Source organism: Kogia breviceps, chromosome 18 (genome assembly GCF_026419965.1).
Source record: "Kogia breviceps isolate mKogBre1 chromosome 18, mKogBre1 haplotype 1, whole genome shotgun sequence".
Classification (NCBI taxonomy): Eukaryota; Metazoa; Chordata; class Mammalia; order Artiodactyla; family Physeteridae; genus Kogia; species Kogia breviceps.
This window is the reverse complement of record NC_081327.1, coordinates 42,179,837-42,195,496: the sequence shown is the minus strand read 5'-3', so window position 1 is coordinate 42,195,496 and position 15,660 is coordinate 42,179,837. Positions and strand designations below refer to the sequence as shown.

Sequence of the window (15,660 nt, the reverse complement as noted above, 5' to 3'; positions counted from 1 at the left end):
CAATCTATACTTTCCTAATATAGAAGACTTTTTCCCATAGTCTTATCCAAAAACAAAAAGAATCATTTACATTCACAGCTTAAGAAAATAATTTTACATACTTGTTCTCTATGCTCAAATGCTGCCAGGGTTGTGTGTATTTTGTAGAGGCAGACTGCCCTCTGCAGGGGAAAGCGGCTTTTTAACAGCCCCCTTTCAAACAATCTCAAAAAAAAAAAAGAAAGAAAGAAAGAAAGAAAAGGAAAAAAACAGGACAGCTGTATTACAGAAAATATAAACAAAAAGTTTCTTAAATGGATTTGCTTGTATGCAATTAAACTGAATTTATTCACCCTGAAATGTACTTGTTCACACTCTACCTTTTTTTTTTTTTTTTTAAGTTACCTATCCCTTATTTCCACTCACAGGAAAAATAGGAAAAGGGCAACATTTCTGTCACAAGCTGCACAGTGATATTAAACTGAACACAGAATTGTTCCAGCCTCATTTCTTTCCCAAATTAGAGTAGGCTTTAAAAAACATTTTTTAATAGTTATTCAAATGCCATGTAACCATTGTACAGCAAGGCTCTGAATTTGTCAAGAAATCTCTCTAGATTTCTGCTCTGGGCTTGGGGCAGTGGGGTGAAAGCATTCTTTGATGCTTAGAAAATTGCATTGTGGTTCTATTATTTTCACTTTAATATTCTGGAAAATGAGATGAGGTGATATCGATCTCACCTCATTGTATGTATTTCAGAGAATAAATGAATAAAAACGCTAATCAAGAGAAATTTTGATTATTGGGTCATAATTACCTAAAACTTAAATGTTGTGGTAGAAATTAGTGACAGTTAAGAGCTAGTGAGTCCTTCATTTCATTAAGGCTTTCATTCTTTCTTGGGTCTATCTGTCTTGCACCGAATACCCTAAAACCTGTTTCAGCAATTAAAGGAGAAGGGAGGTCTGTATTTTTAAAGAATGGTCTTTTAGGGTTTTGGTTTTTGGGGTTTTTTTTTTTAAGATTGTCACAGAGCAGATTCTGTAAACAGAAAGTGTGTGAAAAGGTGTCACAATTTAGTGGCATTTTCCAATTAAGTCTTCAGGGTTAATTCCTTACACTTAAAAAGACACTTCTGACTTCTGCTTTCATTGTTTTGCCCCCTTTACACCACAGAGCTTCTTCCAACCCCACAGGAGCTGACTTCTTTCCTCCAGTCTCTAAACGCGACCAGCAGGGGGGCTGATGAAGCGGCTCATTTTTCACATCAGTCTTATAAAATTGCTTTCCCCATTAATTGTATCCATGGAAACAATACATTTGGCTGGTAAGGGACTCCCGAATAAAATTTAATGGGATTCTCAAAAAACTTGCAGGCTAGGGGGAGATGCAATGATCAGCCATTCTAGCAATCCAAGTTTTAGCCCAGTTTAGGATTAATTTCTCGTTTTCAAAAACTGAATAGAACTGAATCCAAATTAAGCTAAAGTCATAAAAATGTAATTTCACTATCTGAAAAAGAATTTTACAGGGGAGGGCAAATAGAATTTTTTTTTTGGAAGTACTGTGTAATTTCTAATATACCTCCTAGCAAAAAACAATCATCAGTACTTGCCTGAATGGCAGTTTTTAATACCCAGGTTCTAATAATGTAAGCGTGACTTGATCTGGATAACTGATCAGATCTTCTAAGCAATGCCCAGGCACTTGCATTATCCTTCAACCATCCCTACAATTTTCTCCCCTCCATCCTAAGTAGGCATTCTATAAAGTCACATCATTCCCTCTCTTTGGCTTTTTTATTCTTACCTCTCCCTCAGTGCTTATAACCCTTGGGGCAGCCTTGGTTTTAATTTTTTTCCCTTAACAGGTAAAGTGTCTGTATTATAGAATCTTAAGCCAGGCCTGTATATACCCATATTTAATTTGGAAAGTATGTGGGTATCTACCGCTCATTATGGGATTAGTTAACAGCTGCAAGTCTGCCACTGTGGGAAGCCAATTTGTTGTTGTTGTTTTTTAATGTACCATTTCTATACATTAAAAAAAATTCCATTCAAACCCCTTGGATGCTTCTCTTAGAATTAGACTGATATGATCTAAATGAAGAAAGATATGACTTTAAATCGAATAACAACATATGAATTTTAAATTATCTGTGACTTTTTTCTAAGCCCCAAATCATTTCTGCTTCTGGGTAAATATGTTAAAATTTTTAAACATGTAAGAATCCAGACTTAACATTTCCCCTTATACATATCATCCTTTCCCTGAAACAAAATGATGTTCCCACTCTATCAAGTCTTTCCACACGTGTGAGCTTAAAAAAGCTTTGTTAATGCAAAATCAAGAGGAGAAATCAGGTCTGTATTCCTCTGGCCAGAACCCAAGGTCAGCCTGTGAGAAAATAAATGGGTGCTGGTTCTTAAGTGGAGTGCATTCCCGACAAGGTTCTCCATCCCCTGCTCTTTAGGAAAAGGTCAGACACAAATGAAACTCAGGAAATGTAAATCCAGCAAGAATCAGGGCTACAAAAAGCCCTGGAAGGTAGAATCCCCAAGGAAATGAGACTCAAGATATGGTGTCTGAAAGCCAATTGTCTTAAAAAGCATGATGCCCTGGCTGTTATCCACTTCATTTGATAAATCTAACTTAGCTTTTGCTTCTACTGTCATCTAAATTCTAAAATTCTTAATTCTCAGAATTTTCTGAGGCATCAACAATCATCCAACTGCAACCAAACAGATACAACTTCTCTAGTTTCAACAGGAACAATGACAAATTTATCTAAAGCAAAAATAAAACAAGAGCCTTGAAAATGTTTGTGCCTTTGGCCCAGTACTTTCTTTTTTTCAGGAATTTATGCTAAACAAATAAATCTTTGCACAGTTGATACATTATATGAAAAATATCATAGCATTTTGTAATGCATAATTTATAAAAGCAGATTAGAAACTTCATGTCTAAGAACAGACAATGCATAAAATAAACCATGGTACTTTCATAAGATGGAATAGTTCACAAAGAAATTAAAATTAAGCTTATGAAAAGTTTTTAATAGAGTGAAGAAATGCCCACTTATGTTAGGGAAAATAAGCAGTACGTAGACATCATTTACATAACTAATATATACAGAGAAGAAAGACTGAAAGGAAATGCAAAAGCTTCACAGTGATTATTTTCTTCGTAATTTTCTATACTTCCTAAATTTCTACGAGTATCTTTTTATCTAATACATAAAGAAAACAACAAAAGTTACCATAAATGGATCTACATACATATACTTCAAGAGAAGCCTCAACAAAATCAACCCCTAATTTGGTCTTCTATAAAATGAACAGATAAAATAGGCAAAGAAATGTTTGCTGGGATGTAATACAATTCATTCCATAGATGTTCCATGCAGTGGGCACTGTGGTATATGGATGAGGAATATTGCCTTGGAAAGCTCTCAGTTGGTGTAAGGAGGGGTAACCATGTAAAAATAAAACTGTGCACCTAAATTCACCATAAATGAGACACAAGCCCTGCCTTGGAGCAGCTCAAGGGAGACGAAGTTCATCAAATTATTGCTACGTGGTGTGAGAAGAATTGTAACAAATAATTTTTAAAAAGCAGTGGTTTTCAAATTCAAGCTATGCCGGGGCACTTCAAGGGTTACAAAAACTATGCTATTTTAATTTCTTCATTTAAACAGCACTTATTTCTAAAATGGTATTTAAATACAGGCACACACAAGAATATTATATACCAATATTATAATATTCATATCTGAAATTTTCACTACATTACGTTATGCAACCAGGTTAACTTGCTCCTCTGTGAACTGTGAAAAAAGTATTTCTAACCATCCTTATTCAAGAGATTACAAAAACAAGCTTCTTAAGCAAACAAACAAAATCCTAAAACTTGCAACTGCTTATAGATGTGAATCAGAATTCTCTCAACATGGGAATCTAAAATAAACAAGTCACTTGCTCAAGCTGATGTCAAGCTGTAACTGTCCCCCATACTCTCCAATTATAAATTCAAATTTATGAAATCAACTTAATCTAATTTATTACAACTGCTTTTTCAGCAGGGCAGGTGCTGTTGATCATTTAGAAATCATTTGGAAACAAAAAGAGTTTCGATGCTTGAGAAAAGTTTCAAAGTGAGTGAAAAGCTATGGTCACGGCACAGTGAAGACACAAAGGAAGCAATAAATGCAAGCTATCTTATCACATTTGAAAAGTGGAAATTTTTTACTTTTCATAATATTTAGCCAAAACTAATTTTCATTATGTATTTTTCCCTAATTTTCATAACAAAGGAATTGAATAGGAAACACATGGATCACTACTGTGCAATATCAATAGTTCTCTTGGTTTTAGGACATTCAAAAATCAACTGGAAGAACCTACTTTTAAGTTAGAAAAGAAAGGTTAGAAAGAGACATTGTGATATGGAAATGCAAATATCCAGTTATTCTGGTAACAAACAGGAAAGCAGCCCAAGTCACCCAGAATATTGCCTGTATCCCTGCATGAGACACTTGACTAGATTACAGGGATTGTCCTGAGGTGACAAAAGTCCCAAGGGACACCTTGCCTCCTGCATCAGTTAGGAAGATTTTGGCTTCAGGTAATAGAAAAACATAACTCAAACCATCTGGGCATTTATTATCACAATATTAAGTAGCAGAGCAGCCTCCAGGTTTCCTCTCTCCTTCTTAACTTCGCCTTCCTATGTATTGACTTCATCCTAAGACGGATGGCAAGATGACTGCAACAGTTCCAAGTACAATATCCAGAACCAACAATAGCCAGGGAAAGGACCATCGTTTCCTCATTATATGGGAATAAACCTTTTCAAGAAAGCCCCAAGCAAAAGTTTCCTCCTGCCCAAACTGTATTATATGCCTATGCCTAAACCAGTCATTGGCAAGGGAACACTCTATGACTGACTTAGATTAACTGGAACCCTAGAGCAGGAGATGGGCCTAGCTTCTTCTGAAGCACATAGCCATGTATAAGAATGGTGGAAAACCAAACCAATGAAGTTTCTATCGGAAAGGGGGAAGTTGTGATGACTATTAGGGTGTGGCTGCTGTAAAGAAGCTAAAGAACAGGCTCGACACTGTTGTTCTGGCTGGTGACATGGTAACAAACCATTTGGACTAAGAGTGAGCCATGCTGAGAGGCAACTCACTCATATAAGAAAATGCTTATTGACGTAATTATATACACAAAATTATTAACTGGCTCAACTATTCCTCCTATAACCATGTGTTCATTGTTGCTTAAAGCTTTTTCTTAGCATTTTAAGAGTTGTAAATTATTAGGTAGATATGGCCCCTCCTCAAGCTGGATTAGGTAGATCCTTCTGAGATCTCACAGTAGCCTCCTGTTACCTGAAATATATTACTAACTTATGGCTGCCTTTTTATTAGAGTTCCATATAGTTCTATTTAACTTCATTAAGAGTTCTCCTATATTCTTCTGAAGAACAGAAACCATGTCTTATTCATTTCTTATCCCTCCCTATTAGTTACAATACTCAACATAATGTCTTAAATGTCTGTTGTATGAACTCAGTGAACAGAGATCTGAGGTTTACAATGGTATAAAGTTCTAATCCATTGTATTTCTATCTTCCTCTCACAATTTTACCCTGTTCCTTTTTTCCTTAATGTTCAGAATTTTTGTGATACATCCAGTGTACTTCCCATTATTAATACGTTATCAGTCTTTCAAATTATTAAGATTCTATCCTGTTATACAACAATTCTTTCACCTCTAAGAAGGTAGCCCTGGCAGAGATGCTCACAAAGATACATACATATTCACAGAAAAATCATTTATAATTGCAAAAAAAATTAGAAACTTAAGATGCAACAACAGGGATTGCCTAGATAAGTAATACATCCATTCTGTGGAAAATAACTTCTAAAGAATCATGGTTTAGAAGATTAATAATGGCATAAGTTTCATGATAAACTCTTAGAGGTACAAAAGCAATTAACAAAACATATATATACATATGTATATGTATATAAACACATATATAATATGCCCATTTATTTTAAAAAATGGAAAATAAAAATTGGAGGCCTTTCCAGCAAAGATAGAAAATTGATCTGAGGTGTGAAGCCTCTCCTCCCACTTCAAAGACATCTAGAAATTCTAAATAAAATTTGAAGAAATTTTTCAAAGTACACAGTTGGAGTTTAAGATAAGAAAAATACATTTCTAGGGGCCAGAAAAATAAGTCATGTGTCCCTCAGGAAGAAATGGATGTAGATGTGGCGATGACACAAAAAGTCAAGATTTTGAGTCCTGAACTTCCTCCAAGAAGCAAGACCAGGGGGTGAACTAGAAGTAGAAAAAACTCCCAACAGTCTAAAGATAAGGTTTGCCTCAAGGTACAGCAGGAAGCAGAGTCAGTCATGACAATTTTGAATTCCCTGCCCTGCAAGGCATGTCAGCAGAGTGTAAAATTCTTTGAGCTATTAGCGAAGTCCAAACTAAAAAATTAGTATAAAAAGTGGTCCAAACCTGGGAAACCCATACATCCACAGTAAAACACAAAACTGTCCCATAAGGGTGCTTCCACAATCCAGCATGTACCTATAATATATATAATTAGTACTGATGAACTCAGAAAGATTGCAAAGAATACAAAGCAATCCAATGCTATAAAAGTTTGCAAATGCAACAAAAGCTCATAATCAAATAACTTTGAATACTAAAGCAATTCAAAAAGAATTTTTAAATAAATGTTTATAGCCATTAAGCAGATGAAAAAGATAATAGATTCCACATGGCAGGATCAAGGTACAGGCATACCTGAGATACTGCAGGTTCAGTTCTAGATCACCACCATAAAGCAAGTATCGCAATAAAGCAAATCACATGAATTTTCTGATTTCCAAGTGCATGTCACAGATCAACATAACAAATATAATATTAATGAAAAAGTTTGAAATATTGTAAGAATTACCAAAATGTGACAGAGACATGAAGTGAGCAAACACTGTTGGAAAAGTGGTGCCAGTACACTTGCTCAGCAGAGCATTGCCACAAACTTTCAATTTGCAAAAAACACAGGATCTGTGAAGTGCAACAAAGTGAAGCACAATAAAACAAGGTATACGTGTATTAGTAAAAATGGAAAATCTGAAAAAAGTTCTATCACCGGCAAACAAAACAATAATACATTAAAGAGCACACAACACAAAGAGGAAGAGAAATTTATTAAATTGGAAGACAGGTCTAAAGAAGTCACCTAGAATGTACCACAGGAAGTCAAATAATGGAAAATATGAAAGAGAAATTTAGACAGAAGAGCCAGCATATGATAGTTATCTGTGAAAAAGACACTACAGTGAACAAAGAAAGAAATAATATTTTTAAAGTTTTCAGAAGTGAAGATATAAACCCTCATATTGAAAGAGCTCCTTAACTCCCCAGACTAAACAAAGATACAACACTGTAGTGAAACTACAGAACACCAAGAAAAAAGAGAAAAAAGTGTGAAAGCTGCAAGAAAGATAAACTACCTTCAAAGGAACAATATTCAAACCAACAGGAATCCTAACAAAGGCAACAATAGATGCACAAAGACAGTAGTAACTTCAAAATAATAAAGGAAAATAACATAACCTACAATTCCATACCTAGCTCAAAAATCACCTAAGAGTTCAAATAAAAGCAGACTGTCAAAGATATAAAAACTAAGAACTTCGGCGCTCCTGGTGAAGGGAGAGGAGCCAAGTGGGAACCATGGCCAGTACAGTCATAGCAGTTGGACTGACCATTGCTGCTGCAGGATTTGCAGGCCATTATGCTTCGCAAGCCATGAAGCATATGCAGCCTCAAGTAAAACAAGTTTTTCGAAGTCTACCAAAATCTGCCTTCAGTGGTGGCTATTACACCTTCAGAGGTGGGTTTGAACCCAAAATGACAAAACAAGAAGCAGCATTAATACTAGATGTAAGCCCTACTGCCAATAAGGGAAAGATAAGAGATGCTCATCGACCAATTATGCTTTTAAATCACCCAGACAAGGGAGGATCTCTTTATATAGCAGCCAAAATCAATGAAGCTAAAGATTTACCAGAAGGTCAAGCTAAAAAATGAAGTGTATGATGAATTTTAAGTTCTTACTCATTTATATATATGAGTACCAGCTTTTTATAATAAAATGCCTCAAAGCTACACAGTTTAAAAATTAGCATAAGCTAAATTAAAGCCTTGGTATAAATTGGAGAATTTAAAATTGGATTATAGAGGGGGCTTCCCTGGCGGCGCAGTGGTTGAGAGTCTGCCTGCCGATGCAAGGGACACAGGTTCATGCCCAGGTCTGGGAAGATCCCACATGCCACGGAGCGGCTGGGCCTGTGAGCCATGGCCACTGAGCCTGTGCGTCCAAAGTCTGTGCTCCGCAACGGGAGAGGCCACAACAGTGAGAGGCCCGTGTACAGCAAAATAAAAAAAGAGAAAAAAATTGGATTATAGAATATTTGTAGGTTAATACTCAATAATTATGGATAAATGCATGCCATCTGAAGTGTTGCTCATTACTCATTTGTCAAATAATTTGGTACCTATTTCAAGACAAAGTGAACAGGAGAGTCTCTCCCTGAAGGAATCCCCAATCTGATGGGAGACTGATAAACTGATAATTAAAATACAATGTGATAAATATGATGAAATTAACACAGGTTATTATAGTAGGGGATCATCTCATTGGGACAGAAGGCTGTTCAAGTAACAGAGGACTCCCCCAGCCACTTAGAACCTTGAACTTAAAAATGAATTTAGCCACAACCTAACCTAAGAAATTGATCTAGGTATGTATTTATCATACATACCTTCCTCTACAATTTTTTGGAAGCGTTTGAGAAGGATGGGGTGTTAGCTCTTCTCCAAAGGTTTGATAGAGTTCACCTGTGAAGCCATCTGGTCCTGGACTTTTGTTTGTTGGAAGATTTTTAATCACTCTTTCAATTTCATTACTTGTGATTGGTCTGTTCATATTTTCTATTTCTTCCTTGTTCAGTCTTGGAAGCTTATACCTTTCTAAGAATTTGTCCATTTCTTCCAGCTTGTCCATTTTATTGGCATAAAGTTGCTTGTAGTAGTCTTTTATGATGCTTTGTATTTCTGCAGTGTCCATTGTAACTTCTCCTTTTTCATTTCTAATTTTATAAATTTGCATCCTCTCCCTCTTTTTCTTGATGAGTCTGGCTAAAGGTTTATCAATTTTGTTTATCTTCTCAAAGAACCAACTTTTAGTTTTATTGATCTTTGCTATTATTTTCTTTGCTTTTATTTCATTTATTATTAATTTTTAAAATTCCTTTCCTTCTACTAATTTTAGGTTTTGTTTGTTCTTCTTTCTGTAGTTCCTTTAGGTGTAAGGTTAGATTGTTTATTTGAGATTTTTCTTGTTTCTTGAGGTAGGATTGTATTGCTATAAACTTCCCTCTTAGAACTGCTTTTGCTGCATGCCATAGGTTTTGGATCATCGTGTTTTCGTTGTCATTTGTCTCTAGGTATTTTTTAATTTCCTCAGTGATCTCTTGGTTATTTAGTAACGTATTGTTTAGCCTCCATGTGTTTGTGTTTTTTACGTTGTTTTCCCTATAATTTATTTCTAATCTCAAAGCATCACGGTCAGAAAAGATGCTTGATATGATTTCGATTTTCTTAAATTTACCAAGGCTTGATTTGTGACCCAAGAGGTGATCTACCCTGGAGAATGTTCCATGTACACTTGAGAAGAAAGTGTAATCTGCTATTTTCAGATGAAATGTCCTATAAATATCAATTAAATCTATCTGGTCTATTGTGTCATTTAAAGCTTGTGTTTCCTTATTAAATTTCTGTCTGGATGATCTGTCCATTGCTGTAAGTGAGGTATTAAAGTCCCCCACTATTACTGTGTTACTGTCAATTTCTGCTTTTACAACTGTTAGCATTTGCCTTATGTATTGAGGTGCTCCTAGGTGGGGTGCATATATATTTATAATCGTTATATCTTCTTCTTGGATTGATCCCTTGATCATTATGTAGTGTCCTTCTTTGTCTCTTGTAATAGTCTTTATTTTAAAGTCTATTTTATCTGATATGAGTATTGCTACTCCAGCTTTCTTTTGATTTCCATTTGCACAGAGTATCTTTTTCCATCCCCTCACTTTCAGTCTGTATGTGTCCCTAGGTCTAAAGTGGGTCTCTTGTAGACAGCGTATATATGGGTCTTATTTTTGTATCCATTCAGTGAGCCTGTGTCCTTTGGTTGGAGCATTTAATCCATTCACATTTAAGGTAATTATCAATATGTATGTTCCTATTACCATTTTCTTAATTGTCTTTTGTTTGTTTTTGTAGGTCCTTTTCTTCTCTTGTGTTTCCCACTTAGAGAAGTTCCCTAAGCATTTGTTGTAGAGCTGGTTTGGTGGTGGTGAATTCTCTTGGATTTTGCTTGTCTGTAATGCTTTTGATTTCTCCATCGAATCTGAATGAGATCCTTGCCAGATAGAGTAATCTTGGTTCTAGGTTCTTCCCTTGCATCACTTTTAATATATTGTGCCACTCCCTTCTGGCTTGTAGAGTTTCTGCTGAGAAATCAGCTGTTAACCTTATGGGAGTTCTCTTGTATGTTATTTGTCATTTTTCCCTTGCTGCTTTTAATAATTTTTCTTTGTCTTTAATTTTTCTCATTTTGATTACTATGTGTCTCGGTGCATTTCTCCTTGGGTTTATTCTGTCTAGGACTCTCTGTGCTTCCTGGACTTGGATGGCTATTTCCTTTCCCATGTTAGGGAAGTTTTTGACTATATTTGACTTCAAATATTTTCTCACATCCTTTCTCTCTCTCTTCTCCTTCTGGGACCCCTATAATGCAAATGTTGGTCCCAGAGATCTCTTAGGCTGTCTTCGTTTTTTTTCATTCTTTTTTCTTTATTCTGTTCCGCAGCAGTGAATTCCACCATTCTGTCTTCTAGGACAGTTACCCGTTCTTCTGCCTCAGTTATTCTGCTACTGATTCCTTCTAGTGTATTTTTCATTTCAATTATTGTATTGTTCATCTGTTTGTTTGTTCTTTAATTCTTCTAGGCGTTTGTTCTTTAATTCTTCTAGGTCTTTGTTAAACATTTCTTCCATCTTCTTGATCTTTGCCTCCATTGTTTTTCTGAGGTCCTGGATCATCTTCACTATCATTATTCTGAATTCTTTTTCTGGAAGGTTGCCTATCTCCACTTCATTTAATTGTTTTTATGGGGTTCTATATAATTCCTTAATCTGGCACATAGCTCTCTGCCTTTTCATTTTGTCTTTCTGTGAATGTGGTTTTCATTCCACAGACTGCAGGATTGTAGTTCTTCTTGCCTCTGCTGTCTGTCCTCTGGTGGATGAAGCTATCTAAGAGGCTTGTGCAAGCTTCCTGATGGGAGGGACTGGTGGTGGGTAGAGCTGGGTGTTGCTCTGGTGGGCAGAGCTCAGTAAAACTTTAATCTGCTTGTCTGCTGATAGGTGGGACTGAGTTCCCTCTCTGTCGGTTGTTTGGCCTGAGGCGACCCAGCACTGGAGGCTATGGGCTCCTTGGTGCAGCTAATGGCGGACTCCAGGAAGGCTCATGCCAAGGAGTACTTCCCAGAACTGGTGCCAGTGTCCACATCCCCACGGTGAGCCACAGCCATGCCCCATCTCTGCAGGAGACCCTCCAACACCAGCAGTTAGGTCTGGTTCAGTCTCCTGTGGGGTCACTGCTCCATCCCCCTGGGTCCTGATGCACACACTACTTTGTGTTTGCCCTCCAAAAGTGAAGTCTCTGTTTCCCCCAGTCCTGTCAAAGTCCTGCAATCAAATCCCACTAGCCTTCAAAGTCTGATTCTCTAGCAATTCCTCCTCCCATTGCCAGACTCCCAGGTTGGGAAGCCTGACGTGAGGCTCAGAACCTTCAGTCCTGTGGGTGGACCTCTGTGGTATAACTGTTCTCCAGTTTGTGAGCCACCCACCCAGCATTTACGGGATTTGATTTTATTGTGATTGCGCTCCTCCTGCTGTCTCAATGTAGCTTCTCCTTTGTCTTTGGATGTGGGGTATCTTTTTTGGTGAGTTCCAGTGTCCTCCTGTCGATGATTGTTCAGCAGTTTCTTGTGATCCCAGTGCTCTCGCAAACAGGGAGTGAGTGCACATACTTCTACTCTGCCATCTTCCCTTTCTATTGACTACACAGTTTTTTGTTTTAAAAAGTTGGAATTTGTTTTCCCTTCTTGGAAGGGACATTGATATTTAACTGCTTTTAGAGACTGTCATCTCATATATATAAAATGGACACATACAGGAAATGAGTAGTTATGTATTTTATTTTATATACCAATCTACTTTACTGTGAAAAGACAGAGGTTTGAATCAGGACTTGTGAAAATCTGTAGTAAAATACCTTAAGCTGTTAACTGTAAGGCATGGAATAGGAGTTGCTCAGTGGACTGGTTCTATGTTGTGGACTACTTAAGTTCGCATTTGTTACTGTGCTAATAAACAATATTAAAACAAAACAAAACAAACAAAAACCAAAAAAAGGCAAAGTAGGCAAATACTAACCAAAAGAAAGTGAAATTGCTTAGAATGGAATGATTTATAACTAAATGATTATAACAGTGATTATCTCTGTAAGGAGTGATAAGTGATTTTTATTATGTTCTTTATATCTTTCTGCATTTTGTAAATTTTTAAAATGAAAATATACAATCTTTATAAATTGAAAAAACATTTTTAATTATTAAGCACTTTATTAATATAGCATAACTAAGAATAACCAACACTGCATGTTATGCCAATCCCTATCAAGATACATGTATTAAATCATTTAATCTTTATAACAACTTAAAGAAGGAAATACTGTTATAATATTTTTGCTTCATTTTGCAGATGAAGAAACTGAGGCACAAAGGGATTTAAATAACTTGCCTAAGGTCAAACAGCTAGTGGAGACAGGACTAGGTTAGGAACTAAGTATATATGGGTACTAGAGATAGACATCTATGTCTAGGTCTAACATGGAAGATACAACTCAGAATTTTCAAAGACTGCTTCTTCATTTTTTAATTTTGCTTTTTCCAGTAAAAAATATTCCAATGAGAAGATATAGTTAACATTTACAGTACTACTAACAGTAGATTTCACAGACAAAATAAAATCCCTTCCTATAATTTTGTTCATGTGTTTATACTCTCGAATTATAAAACAGAAGTCCCACTGTGTCTACCAATGTTTATTTCATGGCTTTTTCCAGTTAAAATGTATCACTCCTGTAACAGATACAATTCTATTTTTGCACTTTAATTGCTTCTGGTTGGTGTCAGCAAAGTGACATTTGTAAAAGTTTAACCAGGTTTTAATAATAAAAACTTAGACAATATTTCCATCCATGTTTTGAAATTCTGGGTGTAAAACGCATGGCTAAAACTATCCTCTATTTGCATATGATTGTCTTTCTCAGATTTTATTTCCCTTTTCTTTTTAAACAAATATACAGTTTAGAATGAAATTTAAAATAACATATAGTATATTTGAAAATAATTTCTATTGTACAACCACAAAAATAGAAAAAAGCCAAAGTAGAAACTACTTTCACCTGTATTTACAGTAGCCTCCCCCCAAAAAAGAAAGAAAAGCAAAAGAGAGTCATCATTTATAAGTAATGGATGCATTCCTAACCAAATGGATACTGAAAGAAAAAGGAGCATTTTTCTAGCTCTATCAGAAAAGGACTTGCAAACAGCAGGCAGACAATTACAGTTCCGCGAACATTCAATCGGCCACCTATCTTGGCTATATTACAATAATGTGCATTTGGCAAATCATATCATTTCACAAAGTCATTTTAAATGTACAATGTGCATTTCTTCTCTTACCTCTCAAAATAATTCTCTAGAATGTGTCAAACTTAAAGAAATATGCAGATACACCGTTGGATATCCTGTCATAACCAGGCTTCACAGGAAGCCAGAGCACCTTTCTCTAGGTAGACTTCATATTCCTAGAAGGAACCACCACCAAGATGCACTTCTATCTACACTGACACTGCCATGGTAGCATGTTAAGCATGCTGGAGTCGATGACATATTTGTCAGAGGCCCTATTTACTGAAATAAAGACAATGGCAAATGGTTGATCAACACTTCTCCTTCTATTGTCATAAACTCTCAGCAGATTATCCTTTCCAAATAATGAGTTAGGTTTATAATTTTCAAAAGCTAAGATCTTTTTGATACAATTTTACACTACACAATATTCTTCATATTCATTTATGATATCACATTATAAGGTATCAAAAAGTTATTTTGAGAAATGTGGGTGGAGGCATCCAAATGCATAGTTATAATAGATGTACATGGGGCTCTGGAATATAAAACTAATGATTTCATTTGTCTACTCCTGATGTTATTGAAGAGTATTAACTTATGCATAATTAACAGGGTTTTGAAAGGCTGAATATAAAACATTATAGCATTTCTTATCAGTTTACATTGGGAACTCTACTGTAACTGACACAAATAACCTATAAAGGTGCCTTCTACCTAATCTGGAAAAATTGTAAATATTATACTGTGTTGGTACATCTTTGTTTTCACAGATATTCATGGAGGGAAAGAGTAACTATAAAGAACAAGATAAAATCCATCTGAAGGCTATTATAAATACTGGCTCACTTACATTTCACAAGTGACAATGCCTATTGACCTTAAAATTGTAGAAATTAAACTACTGGCTTGACCATATAAATCTCATGTGTAACTACAGAAAACCATAAGTGTCTAATTCATTGGCAAGTTTCTCACCATAACTTATGCCTATGGATCAGTGGAACAGGAACTGGTAGAAACACTATAAGCCACACAAATACGATTAACAATAAACACAGTGGCTTATGAAACCTGGTCGGTAGCTTCTCTTTCATCCACACAAGGGGTCACCCAAATAATACTACCTTCCATTCCTGACTTTTTAAATTCAAAATCATCAATGCTTACAAGTCTTATGTATAATATTGCAATTAATAGTCTGAAAACTGCTCATTATGGGCTAGGTAGTTAACAAGCAGATTGCATGGTCTGGGTCAAGTTGGAGCTGGGGCACTGAGACTGAAATAAAGGCAAGAAAGCACTGCTGAGAGGACAGGTGACTACAAAGAGCAGGAACTGAATTACTGGATTCTTGAGACTGGAATTATACCACACTCAACATCAACAAATATGTGTGCCAGGCACTGCGCTAGGTGTTGTTTTCAAACATTTGAAACAGGGTCACTTAGGAAAATTACACATTCCCTGAAGCTGCACATAAGAAAATATTTTCAAACAAAACATTTCCTGGAGGGAGGGATAACTCAAAAACTAAATATGCGATACAGTAGGATCTTGTTGTCCATCCAATCTATATGTAATAGTTTGCATCTTGTACAGAAATGCAAGATTTTTGTGTATTGATTTTGTATCCTACAACCTTACTGAATTTGTTTATAAGGTCTAAGTTTTTTATATACATTTTTAATATATTTTTAAATATACATTCTTTTTTACTTATATACATTTATATATTCTTTTTCTTAATATACATTCTTTTTTATATTCTTTTCCATTATGGTTTATCCCAGGACATTGAATATAGTTCCCTGTGCTATACAGTA

General features: G+C 35.7%; 1 pseudogene; it reads left to right on the top strand.

Annotated features, from left to right (window-relative positions):
* The first annotated feature begins 7,742 nt into the window (after positions 1 to 7,742).
* LOC131744911 (mitochondrial import inner membrane translocase subunit TIM14 pseudogene) lies at positions 7,743 to 8,099 on the top strand (annotated as a pseudogene).
* The last annotated feature ends 7,561 nt before the right edge of the window (positions 8,100 to 15,660 follow it).